This window comes from Pantherophis guttatus, chromosome 3 (genome assembly GCF_059756535.1).
Source record: "Pantherophis guttatus breed Tessera chromosome 3, ASM5975653v1, whole genome shotgun sequence".
NCBI classification, from domain to species: Eukaryota; Metazoa; Chordata; class Lepidosauria; order Squamata; family Colubridae; genus Pantherophis; species Pantherophis guttatus.
In genome coordinates, this window is record NC_142065.1 from 19,881,340 (window position 1) to 19,896,256 (window position 14,917).

A 14,917-nucleotide genomic window follows, 5' to 3' on the forward strand; every position below is an offset into this window, starting at 1 on the left:
CCACCTCTGGCTGGCCCCAGAGTGGGGAGGGAATGGAGATTTTGCAGTATCCTTCCCCTGGAGTAGGGTGGGAATGGAGATTTTGCAGTATCCTTCCACTGCCACGCCCATGCCCACCAAGCCACACCCACAGAATTGGTAGTAAAAAAAAATTGGATTTCACCATTGCTTTGAATGGTCATTGACCAAATGGTCATAACCTAAGGACACGTTGTATTGACTCTTTTTCTATAGCAAAGTATCTCAACAAGAGGTGGTATTCAGCAGGTTCTGACCAGTTCTGGAGAATCGGTAGCAGAAATTTTGAGTAGTTCGGAGAACCGGTAAATACTGGCCCCGCCAGTAATTGAAGTGACTGGCCCCGCCCCCATCTATTCTCTGCCTCCTGAGTCCCAGCTGATTGGGAGGAAATGGGGATTTTTCAGTAACCTTCCCCTGGAGCGGGGTGGGAATGGAGATTTTACAGTAACTGTAATAAGAAGTTATTTTAGCACTAACAGATCTTGTAAGATATACAGTAAATTTAGAATGCAGAAACAAAACTACAGAATGATTGTTACTTTCTGAAAAGGTTACATTTAAAGTAGAATTTGCATGTATTTTATGCTAATGACTTCTAACTGACTTCATAAGAAGCAGGCATGGAATGTTTTAACAGGGGTGTATTTGTAATAATAAGATAGTGTCCATTAATTGAAGTACGGGAATCTTAAGTTTAAGCTTTGATTGTATGGATATGCCCAGGAACACAAAACTTCATTTTCTCATACAGAGAAAGGGTATAAAAGTTTACTTAGCCTAAAGCTTAGTAGGCTTCTCAGCTGTGCTGAACTCTACTTAAGAAATGTACTCATCCTTAAAGTACAATGAAAAAGAAGAGAAATATGCTGTAAGGTTTAAATTCCTATGTTTTAACAAGCCCGTGTACTTTTAGAAAAGATCAGAAACAGAATTTTCTGTAGCATACGAGATCAACCCTGCGTAACCTTCTCTGAAACAACTGCCTGTTCATAACTATTCTGTTCTATCAGAAGATAGAGGCAAAATATATCAAATGAACCATGCAGGATCAATCCAAAGATCTGTCTAGTCTAGCATTTAGCATTCCCAGTTGCCAACCAACACAAATTAGAACCTTCCATTCATGCAGAAGTACTGTATGCGGTGTGATCCGGATGGAGATCACCCTCAGAGACTTCCTTCCCTCTTCATTTATTTGTCCTTGAAAGGCTCTCATGCTGGATAAGGTGGAAGGAAGAGGAAGACGAGGATGACAAGCAGCAAGGTGGATGGACTCAGGTGAAGTAGTGATGGGTGCCCTGTTGGAAGATTGGAAGAGCAGGTTAGGGACAGATCAACATGGAAGAAATCTATCTATATGGTTGCTGTGAGTCTACACTGACTTAGTGGCTGATAATCAATCAATCAATCAATCAATCAATCAATCAATCAATAGAATCTTTAAATTAATATACACAAATTATTAGGAAGGAGCTGAATGGAGGAGCTATGTTGCCTCAAGCGTATATTTTGTTTACAAGAATGCTTCTGAACTCCATAGACATCTTCAAAAATGAAAATGGAAGGCATCTATACTCAATGCTTTGTTTGGAGGTGGAGCCATCTCCCCAGAAAAAGTAGGCAAATATAAACTTGGCATCAGCAATGAAAGTATTGGTCATAGAAAATATTCACTTTAAAACTGGGATGGGAGTAACCTCTCTGTTTTGGAAGGTTTGTATGCCAGCAGCCTCAAAAGATTGCCTGACTTAATTTACAAGGATTAATAGCCTTTGCTTAGCCCTCCCAGCCATTAGTTGCTTAATGATGTCTGGCTTCTCGTACTACTAAGTTGCTGATAAATTCTTTAAAATGAAAGGGAATATCCTCTTTTGCATTTGTGGATTTCCTAAAGGCTAAAGATTAGCAAAAGATCTGGCAAGTAAAAATAATATTTCCACTGAAGTAGTTTATTTCCCAGAAGTGAAAATAAAAGTGGGAATAGATCCCAGAATTGTCCTTGCAATTTTCCCATTTACATAACACTGGACAACTCACTGGGTCATTGCTTCAAAGACCTTTCCTCCTCAAACAGAGAAGCAGAATGACCAAGGATGGATAAAAAGCAGTGGGAGAGGGAGCAACTTCCAAATTCCTGCTGGCTTCCGCATTCAGTTTCCTTGTGGGAAGCTGGCAGGAGCATCAGAAACCTTCCTTGTTGCCCTATGACGCACCGTTTCACCCAGTAAAAGGTCATAACAATGAGAGTTTTAGTAGTACAGCATATAGATTTACTTGGCACTTTGATTTTGGGTATGAGAAAACATTAAACATTCCAGTGGAATAGCTTTTTTAGGAAGCTAAATTGGGCACAGTTTAGGAAGAAAGACTTGTGTAACAAAAACTTTAAAACCAGATAAAGATACTACTACATGTACATGATGTAAGACCACACCTAGAGTACTGCATCCAGTTTTGGTCACCACACTATAAAAAAGATGTTGAGACTCTAGAAAGAGTGCAGAGAAGAGCAACCAAGATGATTATGGAACTGGAGACTAAAACATATGAAGAATGGTTACATGAACTGGGCATGGCTAGTCTAATGAAGAGAAGAGAAGTACCAGGGGAGACATGATAGCATTGTTTCAATATTTGAAGGGCTGCCACAGAGGGTCAAGCTATTTTCCAAGGCACCTGAAGGCCAGACAAGAAATAATGGATGGAAACTGAACAAGGAGAGATTCAACCTAGCAATGAGGAGGAACTTTCTGACAGTGAGAACAATCAACCAATGGAACAGCTTGCCTTCATCACTGGAGGCTTTCAGGAAGAGATTGGACTGCCATTTGTCGGAAATGGTGTAGGGTCTCCTGCTTGGGAAGGGGGTTGGATTAGATGACCTACAAGGTCCCTTCCAACTCTGTTAATCTAATCTAATCTAAACCTGTAGACCAATATTGTTGCTTAAAGCTAATACCAAAATTTTAATAGCAACTTTAGATAGGCGATTACAAAAATTATTCTCATCCATAATTTTCACTACTGTTTGAATTCTCTAAAAAATAGAATGTGACAATATTCACTTGGTGATTTATATTTTGAATATAGCGGCAGATATGTTAGCTATTTTAATCTTGTTAGAAGCTGAAAAGGCTTTTAATTTCGTTCAAATTTTTTGAGATATGCTTTACAAAGATGTGGTTTTCACACCAACTTTTGTCTATTAGATTACATTTCTTTTCTCTACCCTGTTGCCAGGATTATTACAAATAAATGTAATTTGTTTACATTCTGCACCTATTTTGTACCAATTAATCTATATTTTGACACCCTACAGCGTCCTAGTATTGATGCTGCCACAGAAAAGAAGGTATTCATTTATTCTCCATATCACCTGAGGATAGAAAAAAACACAATGGGTGGAAGCTTAGCAGAGGGAGAGACACCTGGAAATAAGGAGAAATTTCCTGACAGTGAGAACAATTAATCAGCTTGTTTTGGAAACAATTTTGCTTCCCAAAATTGTTTATGCCCCATCGCTGGAGGTTTTCAAGAAAAGATTGGACAACTATTTACCTGAAAGGTAAATAAGGACTCCTCCCTTGGATAGGGGATTGGACTAGAAGACCTCCAAAGACAGAATGGACAATGGAAAGTCTCACATCATCTTGCAATGAACTGGGAGAGTAATGAAAATATTGATAAGACACAGTTAGTAAAGTGTTCCAAATCTCAAAAATTAATTGCAGAATTCTTTTATTCCCTCTGAAAGATACCAAGATTCCATTGCTGGAACTAAAAATAGTTTGCAAAGCCAGAGTTTTAACAATGTTCTGAACATTAATGTAGAGCTGAGGAGCAATTCAGCTAGAAGTTTGCTTTGTATAGAAATGTCTAAGGCATAGGGGAAGATATAAGACTTTTGGAAAGGAGAAGACAGGTGTTATACATCGCACACATCCTCCCCTAGTTATGATCATCATGAGCTTCTCTCTCTCTCTTTTATTTTATTTAAATGTCAAAAATGAATGTATAAATAACAAGGGTGTGGTAGTATTGTAGAATGCAGTATTTGCAGGCTAATTCTGCCGACTGCTAGCAGTTCAATTCTCACCAGGCTCAAGGTGGACTCAGCCAGGGGTTAAATCCAACAGGTTCTGACAGGTTCTGAAGAACCGGTAGCGGAAATTTTGAGCAGTTCAAAGAACCGGCAAATACCACCTCTGGCTGGCCCCAGAGTGGGGTGGGAATGGAGATTTTGCAATATCCTTCCCCCAGGAATGGGGAGGGTATGGGGATTTTGCATATCCTTCTCCTGCCATGCCCATTCAGCCACGCCCACCAAGCCACGCCCACAGAACCGGTAGTAAAAAAAAATCCAAAAAATTGGATTTCACCACTGGACTCAGCCTTCCATCCTACCGAGGTGAGTAAAATGAGGACCCAGATTGTTGGGGGCAAGATGCTGACTCTGTAAACCACTTAGAGAGGGCTGTAAAGCACTGTGAAGTGGTATATAAGTCTATGTGCTATTGCTATTCTTTTTTAAATACCAGTACTGGAGAGCATGAAAGCAGAAAAAGATACCTGATCAAAGAGGGTATTCCACAATGGATGCATCTCTGTCAGAGATACCCTATTCTAAACTGCCATCTAGCAGATCTGTAGTAGACATGACACTGTCCTTTCATTTAAAAGTTCCCGGACAGTTTTAGATATGCATGAAAAGACACATGAATTCCCAGAAGGAGGGAAGTTGGAGTTGGCAGAAATGGCAAATTTGACTGTCTTCATTAAAGACAAAAAGTTATCTAGTTTTGTTTCCACCTGAAAACAGCTGCTGGGCTTTTTATTTTTATATATCTATATATCTATATATCTATATATCTATATATCTATATCTATATCTATATCTATATCTATATCTATATCTATATCTATATCTATATCTATATCTATCTATCTATCTATCTATCTATCTATCTATCTATCTATCTATATATAACTAGAAGCAAAAGGTTTGTATTTATAATTTTCCTTGTATTCTTCTGCACTGATTAAGTCAGGAGTCACTACTTTGTACTTTTTCTTTCTTTTCCTTTGCACTTTTTACTTCTTGCTCTTTCCTGGTTTTTGTTTCCATTTGTATTTTATCTTATAATAAACTTTATTTTTTTAAAAAAAAGAATAAGGTGAAAATGCTACCTTAATATTGATAAAAACAACCTGACCCCACCTCACTTATGGGCTTCATGTGGTCTACACAAAGGTAGCAACATGGACAAATAGAAAAATATGTGTTCTGGGCATGTTTGTGCCATAGTTAGGTGCAAGATACACACATACACACACACACGCACCAAAAGCTGAAAGAATCTTCTTCCAAGAATGAAGTTTCTGAAGCAGCATTGGATCCCAGAGGCTGTCCTTAAAATAATTAAAGGCTGCCACCTGCTGTTAATTATTGTAGTTGTACTTGTGTCTGTTCCCCCATCCCCTTCTTCTTAAAAAGACTTCTTAAAACTACATTTTATAACAAAAACAAATTATTTTTTTATTAAAGAACATTTTTACAACGTTAAAAGATAAAAACAAAAAAAAATTACATAAAAGAAAAAGAAGAAAGGGGGAAAGATTAAAAGAAGTGATGCTGAAAATAACAATATAGCGATTTGGGGAGGAAAGAAAAAGAAAAAAATTAAAAAAGCAACTTTCAATCTGATTTATAGCTGTTATAGGCATATTTATTAGCATTTCCCCCCCTCCAAAACTACATAACATAGTTCCCTTCTCCCCATTTACAGCCCTTTTAAATCAGTAACTTCGGAAACCACTAGTTCATTTTTATCCATCTTCAGCAAAAAGTCCATAAAGGATTTCCAGCCTCTTATAAAAGTGATTATTATACCCTCCCAGATCAAACAAGTCAGTTTAGCCGTATCTACCAGCTCTACCATCTTCACAGTCCGCTTGTGGGTGTTTCTGCATTCTTCCGCTTTGTGCCTATAATATAACCTTGCTGTTGTTAAAATATATGAAAACAATTGTCTGTAAGTTTTTTCTATCAACAAGTCCTAGTGAGAAAAATTCTGGTTTCAGAGCTGTTCCTATTGGGTATCCTATCTGAAAAAATTAGCAAAGAAAAAGTTTATTTGATAATACATGTAATAACAGCTGCAAGGATTGTCTATGTACAAAATTGGAAAATGGAGAAAATACCTTTGGAAGAAGAAGTAATAAAAAAAATTAGATTGTGCAGAAATGAATAGATTAACTTTGATGATTAAGGATAGAGAAGACTCAGAATATTTTAAAATATGGAATGATTTTTATTATTGGTTGGAGAAGAGATATAAATGATTAATTATTTAAATATATGATGAGTAGAATATTATATTAGTGATGAATTGATATTGTGGACTGGATAAGGAGCAAGATAGAAGAAATGACAACTATACAGAAGAAGAAAGAACTTTGAAAGATAACACCGAGATGTCACAGGGGAGAGAAAACTGATGTATTAAATGTTTGTTTGTTTAAAAAATAAAAACTTTTTTTAAAAAAAGAAAAAAGAAAAATTCTGGTTTCATTTGAACGTTGATTTTCAAAATTCTCTGCATCATCATATGCTTTTGTAACCAAGTATTTATTTATCGCTTGAAGCTTAGGACCCTTTGGGCTTCCTCTTTCTCAGCCCAACTTAGATTACAGTATTCCTCTTTTGAGGGAGAACTGAAGGATATGTACACTGCTTTGACCTCCTGAAAGAATAGCATGATACAACTCTAAATAGAATAGAATAGAATAGAATAGAATTCTATTCTATTCTATTCTATTCTATTCTATTCTATTCTGTTCTGTTCTGTTCTGTTCTATTCTATTCTATTCTATTCTAGCTCACCATTACAGCTGGAATTTTTAAAAAGTGTTCTGTTTATTGACTAGCCAAGGTAGATAACAGAATGCCTTTGGTTATCTGCCCATTACAGGGGTGTGAAGATCTCAGCTGACTCAATGCAAGATGGAAAAACATGGCAGATTATGTGTGTAGATGTGTGTGAATATCAAAAGAAATAAAGTCATTGGAAACCACAATTGCATGGATGGGGAGGGTGTTGGCATCACCATTACTCCCTATATAGCAACTTGGGATCCCTGGTTGAAATATTTGGCATAGTATTGCAATCGGAGGGGCCTATTTAGTGGGATAGCAAAACAGCTCAGACTGTAGAACAATTGTGTTCCTGAAATGCCTGCCCCACCCACCACTCCAGCATTCTTACAATGTGTTCCTGTTTCAGTTCGGGTTGGTGACACAGTATCCCTGACTCTTTGTGGAGCTCCCACATGAAGAAATAACTGTTCTCAGCTTGAACATTCTTTCAAAGCTAGCCCCCATCCCAAATACTTTAGAGGTTTCTTTCATTCTTATCACTTTAGGCAAAATTTTCATTGTGAAGGGCAGTCTTATCATGAGCCTGAGAGAGGTGTCCTTCTGACAAGCAAATTAGAGGGGATAAGGCCAGAGGTGGGTTTCAGCAGGTTCTGACCAGTTCTGGAGAACCGGTAGCAGAAATTTTGAGTAGTTCGGAGAACTGGCAGTAAAAATTCTGACTGGCCCCGCCCCCATCTATTCTCTGCCTCCCGAGTCCCAGCTGATCGGGAGGAAATGGGGGTTTTGCAGTAACCTTCCCCTGGCCATGCCGACCAAACCACATCCACCAAGCCATGCCATGCCACGCCCACCAAGCCACACCCGCAGAACCGGTCGTAAAAAAATTTGAAACCCACTACTGGATAAGGTTTTGTTGGACACTATTTGACCTGGGAATTAGCATAATTCACAGATAAGGAACATCATATCCACGGATACAAAAATGACTTGGTTATCTATTTTTAATATTAAGAATTGCCAGAACAATTCTCGAATACAGCTCATTTATCTGGAACCCACACTGCATACTGGACATTAATACAATTGAGAGTCCAGAGATATTTCACGAGAATAGTCCTCCACTCCTCTGCTCGCAAGAGAATATCTTATGCCACCAGACTTGAAATTTGGGGCTTAGACAATGTAGAACTAGGCCGCCTTTGGCCTGACCTAAGTGTAGTACACAAAATTGTCCACTGCAGTTTCTACCTGTCAATGACTACGTCAGCTTCAACCACAAGAATACACGAGCACACAATAGATATAAACTTAAGGTAAACCGCACCAAAGTTGATTGCAGACAATATGACTTCAGCAACAGAGTGGAATACACTACCTGACTCTGTGGTTTCTTCCCCAAACCCCCAAAACTTAAACCTTAGACTGTCTACTTTCGACCTCACCCCATTCCTAAGAAGTCTTTAAGGGGTGTGCATAAGCGCACCACCAGGCCTAGCATCCCTGTCCTAATGTTTTCTTTTATTCGTATCCATTTCATGTATTAATAACCATGTTTATACCTATATCTGTTATCTAATACGCGCTTGACAAAATAAATAAATAAATAAACAAACAAACAAATAAAATAAATAAAAATAAAAACTATCCTGGGCCATCTGACTTCTATTTAAAAAATTAAAAATTAATATTAATTTTAAGATTATTCTTCTTCTCATATAAATTGTGATCATATGACTATGGCGATGGTGTGACAGTCATAATTCTGAGGACAGGCTGTTAATCACTGTTTCCAAGGTCATTGTAACTTTGAACTACCATTAAATGAACAGTCACAAGTTGAAGACTACCTGTACTTTATAACAAACTGAACAAAGGATCCTGCCACTTCGAAACAATTTGTTCCTTCACTAAATTCTAGTACGAACTGGTCTATGCACAATTTAAGTTTTCATATCCAGAATCTTCTAATTTGAGCTCTGCTTTAATTGTTCATAGTTCACAATCAACAGTGATTCAGTAATAATCTGCACTGTAGTGGTTTTCCTTCATTTCCGCTATCCGGGAATATTAATCTCATCTGTCAAAAGTAGCAGTCCCCAAACTCTTACAGCTATGCCAATAATTCAAAATTAAACATCACAATTCATCTTGAGGGCAAATCCCTTTGTTCCTACCCTGTTTCCCCTAAAATAGGACATACCCTGATAATAAACCCAATCAGGTTTTTAAGCGCATGCACTAAAATAAGCTCCCGCCCAAAAAATAAGCCCTCCCCAAAAATATTTAAACGCATGTGCAGCCAGTAGCCACCATTTCCTCTGGTTAGGGTTAGGGAGACAGAGCTGGAAATCAGGTAAGACGGCAAGAGGAGCCCCATCTTGCTCCATGCGCTCCAAAGTAATAAGACATCCCCGAAAATAAGACCAAGCACTTATTTCGGGGTTCAAAAAATATAAGACAGGGTCTTATTTTCGGGGAAACACGGTAGATATATTCAAGCTGAGGATTTTGTTCCTTCATCCTCCCTAAATAACATCTAATTTTGATCATGCTTATAAAATATTGTTCAAGATGGAAAGGAAATGGATGCGTTTTTGCAGATCTAAGGCTGTAATAATCCAGATGATCACAAGGTGGCAGCAAATTGTTACCATTTTTGATATCTCATTGCTCCCATTTTGTGGTAGTTGGGGGTTTTGCAGCTCAGAAATAATAACCCTATAGCAAATCAAAGAGAAAGAGAGAGCGGGAGAAGAAACAGAGCATAACAAAGATATACAGTACACAAACAACACACACTTTTGTTTCCTGAATTGTTTGCCTAGAAAGCAGCATTTCATAATGGGTGGAAGCTCTTTTTTTGTCTTTCAGCTCCCAGTATTCAATGAGCTCTCTCTTTTGCATGCTGATGTTATCTTCAAGAAGGCAGAAATTAAGGAAGTATTTATAACTAAAATGTGGGAAGTAGGCCAAGATCAAGTCACATCAGGTGACACAATGAAGCTTAGGTAGCACCAAACTCTAGAGGCAGTATAGGACAATAATCCGCTACCCAAGGCAAATAAAGAGAATATTGTGTAGAACAAATACCACAGGGCAGAGCCTGACTGAAAACATTCTGATAATTGATGATAAATCAAGGATTTGTCTCACCCAGGATCTAGTTAATTATCATTAGTGCAGAGAACCCATTAGTTTTGACTGTAGAAGTAGGATCATGACACATTATAAACCTCTCTGCAGCAACACTGTGATCTCTTTACAACAGCTTGATGATAACAGTCCAGCAGCTCTTTCTCTACCCTTAGAATACAGAACTACAGAGTTGGGACTTGGGAGGTTTTCTAGTCCAACCCCCTGCCAGAGCAAAAAACCCTATACCAGTGATGGCTAACCTTTTTGGCACCGAGTACTAAAATTGGAGCATGCGCCAGAGCGCTGGAACCCAGAAGAGAGCTGCTAGCCACCACATGCATGCGCACCAGACAGCTGGTCCAGCACGCGTGGCCCCTGGCCAGCTGCTGTCTTCTGGGTTCTGGTGCATCAGGGGTGGGTTCTACATTTTTTTACTACCAGTTCTGGGGGCGTGGCTTATTTTGTGGGCGTGTCTTGATGGTCATGTGACAATTCTTTAGGATTTAGCAGAGGTACTGGTCTACCAGGCTTTTAACTGTTTGCAGAGCTGTACCGGTCTGCCCATAAAAGGAGCTTTGAACATAAACACTCTTCTTCTTTTCCTCAAAGGTCTCAAGATGGAGAGAGAAATGGGTGGCATATGTATGGCACTCCCTACCCAATTTCCTCCTACTCTGTCATTTTGTCCCAATCACTGGCAAAATCTGAAAGAAAGAAGAAACTTGCCTGGGTGTATATCTGATGCTGATACAGGAAAAACATTCTGATGCCACAAGACCTCTCTAACTGTGCTCATGTGTTATAAAAACAAGTGTCGGAACCTGAGATGGTGGGATGGGTGAAGATAAGAGAGGAAGGGGTTGGATCTTGCGTTCCTGCTATTCCCTCTTCCTTATTTTGATTACTCATGTGTTCTTGCTAGGTTGCAGTATAAAGCTGAGGGTCAAATATGGTTAGTGTATGGTTGGGAAACTACCAGGAAATCACAACATTGGAGCTTCCTGGAAGAAGGCAATGGGAAACTATTTCAACATTGTTGTCAAGAAAACTACAGGGATAGGACCATAAAATTAGCAGAAGTAAAACTCGAGACCGCTTTTCACAGTCTGCAGAAGTCATAGTCCAACGTTTGCAAAGGAAATATAAGAACACATTAATAACTCACTGATTGGATGAATTAAAGCAACTATCACTTGGCATGCATGAACAATGAAGTACTGCACAGAATGTACAATTTATGTGCTGCAGTTTTTCCATTCTATATAGTATCATTAAATCAAGTGAAATGTGCAGAGACCATCAATAAAAGTGATATTAAAATTAAATGCTGCTGTTGTTTTTAACCATTTGGTTGTGTCCAACTCTTGGTGACTTTCTAGACAAGTGCTCTCCATGCTATCCTGTCAAGCACAGCTTCTTTTAACTGGTGTATGTTCAACTTTGCATCAGATTTGATGTTATCAAGCCAGTTCTTCTTCTTCTTTGTTCACTAATCATTCCTAGCATCACTGCCTTTTCCAATGAATTTGCATGCACAACATGACCAAAATAAGTGGCTCAGTGGCTAAGACACTGAGCTTGTCGATCAGAAAGGTCAGCAGTTCGACGGTTTGAATCCCTAGTACAGCTCTCCTGCGTGAGCAGGGGGTTCGACTAGATGACCTCCAAGGGCCCTTCCAACTCAGTGACTGTAACTGTACGGTTTGATCTTAAGATTTTAGCTTCCAGTGATGGGTCTGGATTTGTACGATTTAACACCTCTCTGTTAGTTATTCTCGCTGCTCATGTTATACGCAGTAACTTACGGCAACACCACAATTCAAAAGTGTCAATTCTTCAGTCAGCCATTCTTAGTGTCCAACTCAAATATTAAATAGTACAATGGGAAGGTGGGGGAGGAGTGGAGATATCCAGAAGATTTAAAGTGACAGAAATTCTTTAGATGAAAATTACTGCATGGCTTGGTTACGTTAATTAAACTGGATTAATACTGAATTATCGTGGAAAAAGCTTTGAACAAAGTGTCAGCAATTATTCCAATTATAATACAATGCTAATGTATTTCACCTCTGTCTAGCATCTGATGCTTATGAGAATATACTTATAATTGTCAGGGTGGTCACTTCCTTACTACTGATTTATAGCATAAGGTCCTCTAGCTTGTTTTTAGTACTGTTATATCACCCCAGCATTGGGCAAATAATACCAACAAGCCAGTGGTGGGATTCAACCAGTGTAACAACTGGTTTGCTGAGCGTGCGCTCTGCGCATGTGCAGTGTGTTTGAAAACAGCTCTGAAACTTACCTTCTACTGCAGCCCCAGTGAGTAAAACAGCTGAGGCACGGCAATCCGCTCTGCCATGCTTATCAGCTGGGTTTCAAACAAAGGAAATATAGGTCAGTATAGTGCAGGGGTGGGCAGGCGGGCCGAGCTGATTGTCGGAGTGAACCGGTTTGCTCTCAGCTGATTGTTGGAGCTACCGGTTCACCCGAACTGGTCCGAGATGGTTGAATCCCACCCCTGCATCAAGCATTATAAATCATTATTGTAGAAAGAGCTTGTGAAAGCATAGTCAGATCATTCCAGGATCACTCCACTTCTCCAGTCATGGATATCTGTAATTCTGCGATTACTCTGTGACAGGAAAGGACAATCTTTTAATGACCAAGATCAGGACTCAACATTTTGTAGGAAGCCAATATGGATGGTGCTGTATCTCACATGTGTGTGGAGCTAATGTAAGGAGATGTTTGGGAGGTTGTTTTGTTTTTAACTGTGTTAGGCTGGTGGTAGAACTCGTACTCAAATCTTATCTGTTCCCATTTAAAAATAGCAGGAAGCTATTTCAGATCAGTTAAATGAGTTGGATTCCATACAATCTAGAAGACAAAGATTGTCCAGACTTCTCTGGAATTGTGATTTCTATCCAATGGAGAGAACAAATGTCAACATTCCTTTTTTGCCATACAGGTCCTGTATTATGAGGAAAGGACTAAAATATATTTTAAGGATATGGGCATGGAGCAATCTTGTTTACCATGTCATTTGTGTAAATTGGGTTAACAATCCATGATCTTGCTGGAACTTCTGACTCACTTTCAAGTCATAGATTTTCATCATAAAAACAAAACCCAGAATTTCGTGTGATGGATTCTTTGATAAATAAATGAGAGAACTATATATGAAAGTTCAGCTCCCTTTCATTTATTGATCATGGATCCTTCAAGTAACATAGCTATTTTTTGTAAATATGCTGTGAGCATCATACATTCTTTTAGTCATGGATGTACATGAACATATCATTCTTTAAGTTGGCCTATCATAAATTGAGTGGATGGTACTGATGCAAATAGCAAATCTGTGAATTGGATTAAAGGTATTAAAGTTTGGAAAATTCAGTCTCCGGCCATTTCCCTCTAGACTGAGGCTTTCAAATTACTTACATGTCTCCAAAATGTTATGCAACAGTTTTCTATCAGGAGAAGGAGACTGAGAATTATAGACTTACTGATTGAATTCAGACAACTTGCTAAATTGGCTGTCCAATCTCTTCTTTAAAACTTAACTTTAAAACTTAAGAATAGTAAATGTCCTCTGTTGAGAACTGAGGCATTTTCCATAATCTGTTTGGTGTAGGTACTTTAAACAGCATCTCCATCTTTCTGAACATTTTTCATCTTGTTTTTTCTGATGCACTGATCTCTGATGAAATGATTATTTCTGGTTATTTCCTTGATGTCACTATTAAATTTCAACATATAAGGATGTCAGTTGTCCCTTGAGTTAGATAAGGAGGAGCAGTAGTGGTGAATGTCATCAGCGTACTGATGTCACTCCACTCCAAAATCTGATTTATTTCTTGCTGTAATTTCATATAGGTGGTGACCCATGCAAGATAATTTAGGACCCTGTCAGACAAGAGATCTCCATTTCTAGATGTTAAAATGTAGTTTCCTTATCATTACCTAATCAAGGAGAGAGAAGCAACCTGGAATTAAGGAGAAACTTCCTAACAGTGAGGACAATTAACCAATGGAACAGCTTGCCTCCAGAAATTGTGAGTGCTTCATAGTTGGAAGACCTCCAAAGTCCCTTCCAGCTTTATTCTGATTGATTGATTATGTTAACTGGACAGTGGACATGGCCTTAAAAGGAAGGGCCCAAACTATTGCTAAATGAAGGCTTAATTTGCCAAAGTCAGGGTCAATGAAAAAGATCTAGCTGGATTGTACTATTTCCTAGCCAGTCTCTAGATTGGATATAAATCAATGTGTAACTAAAATAGTTATATATTGTATCTCAGCTGAAACCTGAACTGAAATGGGGTCAGATATTCAATATCATCCAGATATCTCTGAAATTGCAAGAAACAAAATGTAATCTGCCTACAAAATGGATTTCCCAGATCAAGGGATGGATTTCCCCATCCGAAGTCCTATAAATACTAGGGTGGAATGCATCTTACCTACAAAGAGACATTCTTCACTTCCCTTAAGTGCTCTTCCAGCTGATCCAATCATCTATGAAAGGTGAAGATCCAATAAGCAGGCAGTAGTCTCCATACTATTCTCCAGATTTACAAAGTGAAAAGAATTCAAAGCAACGGAACAAGCCCTTGTTGAGATTAAGTAAAGGTAAAGGTTCCCCACGCACATATGTACTAGTCATTCCCGACTCTAGAGGGTGGTGCTCATCTCCGTTTCAAAGCCGAAGAGCCAGCACTGTCCGAAGATGTCTCCATGGTCATGTGGCCGGTGCACAGATTGCTGTTACCTTCCCACCAAAGGTGGTCCCTATTTTTCTACTTGCATTTTTCACATGCTTTCGAACTGCTAGGTTGGCAGAAGCTGGGACAAATGATGGGAGTTCAACACGTTACACGG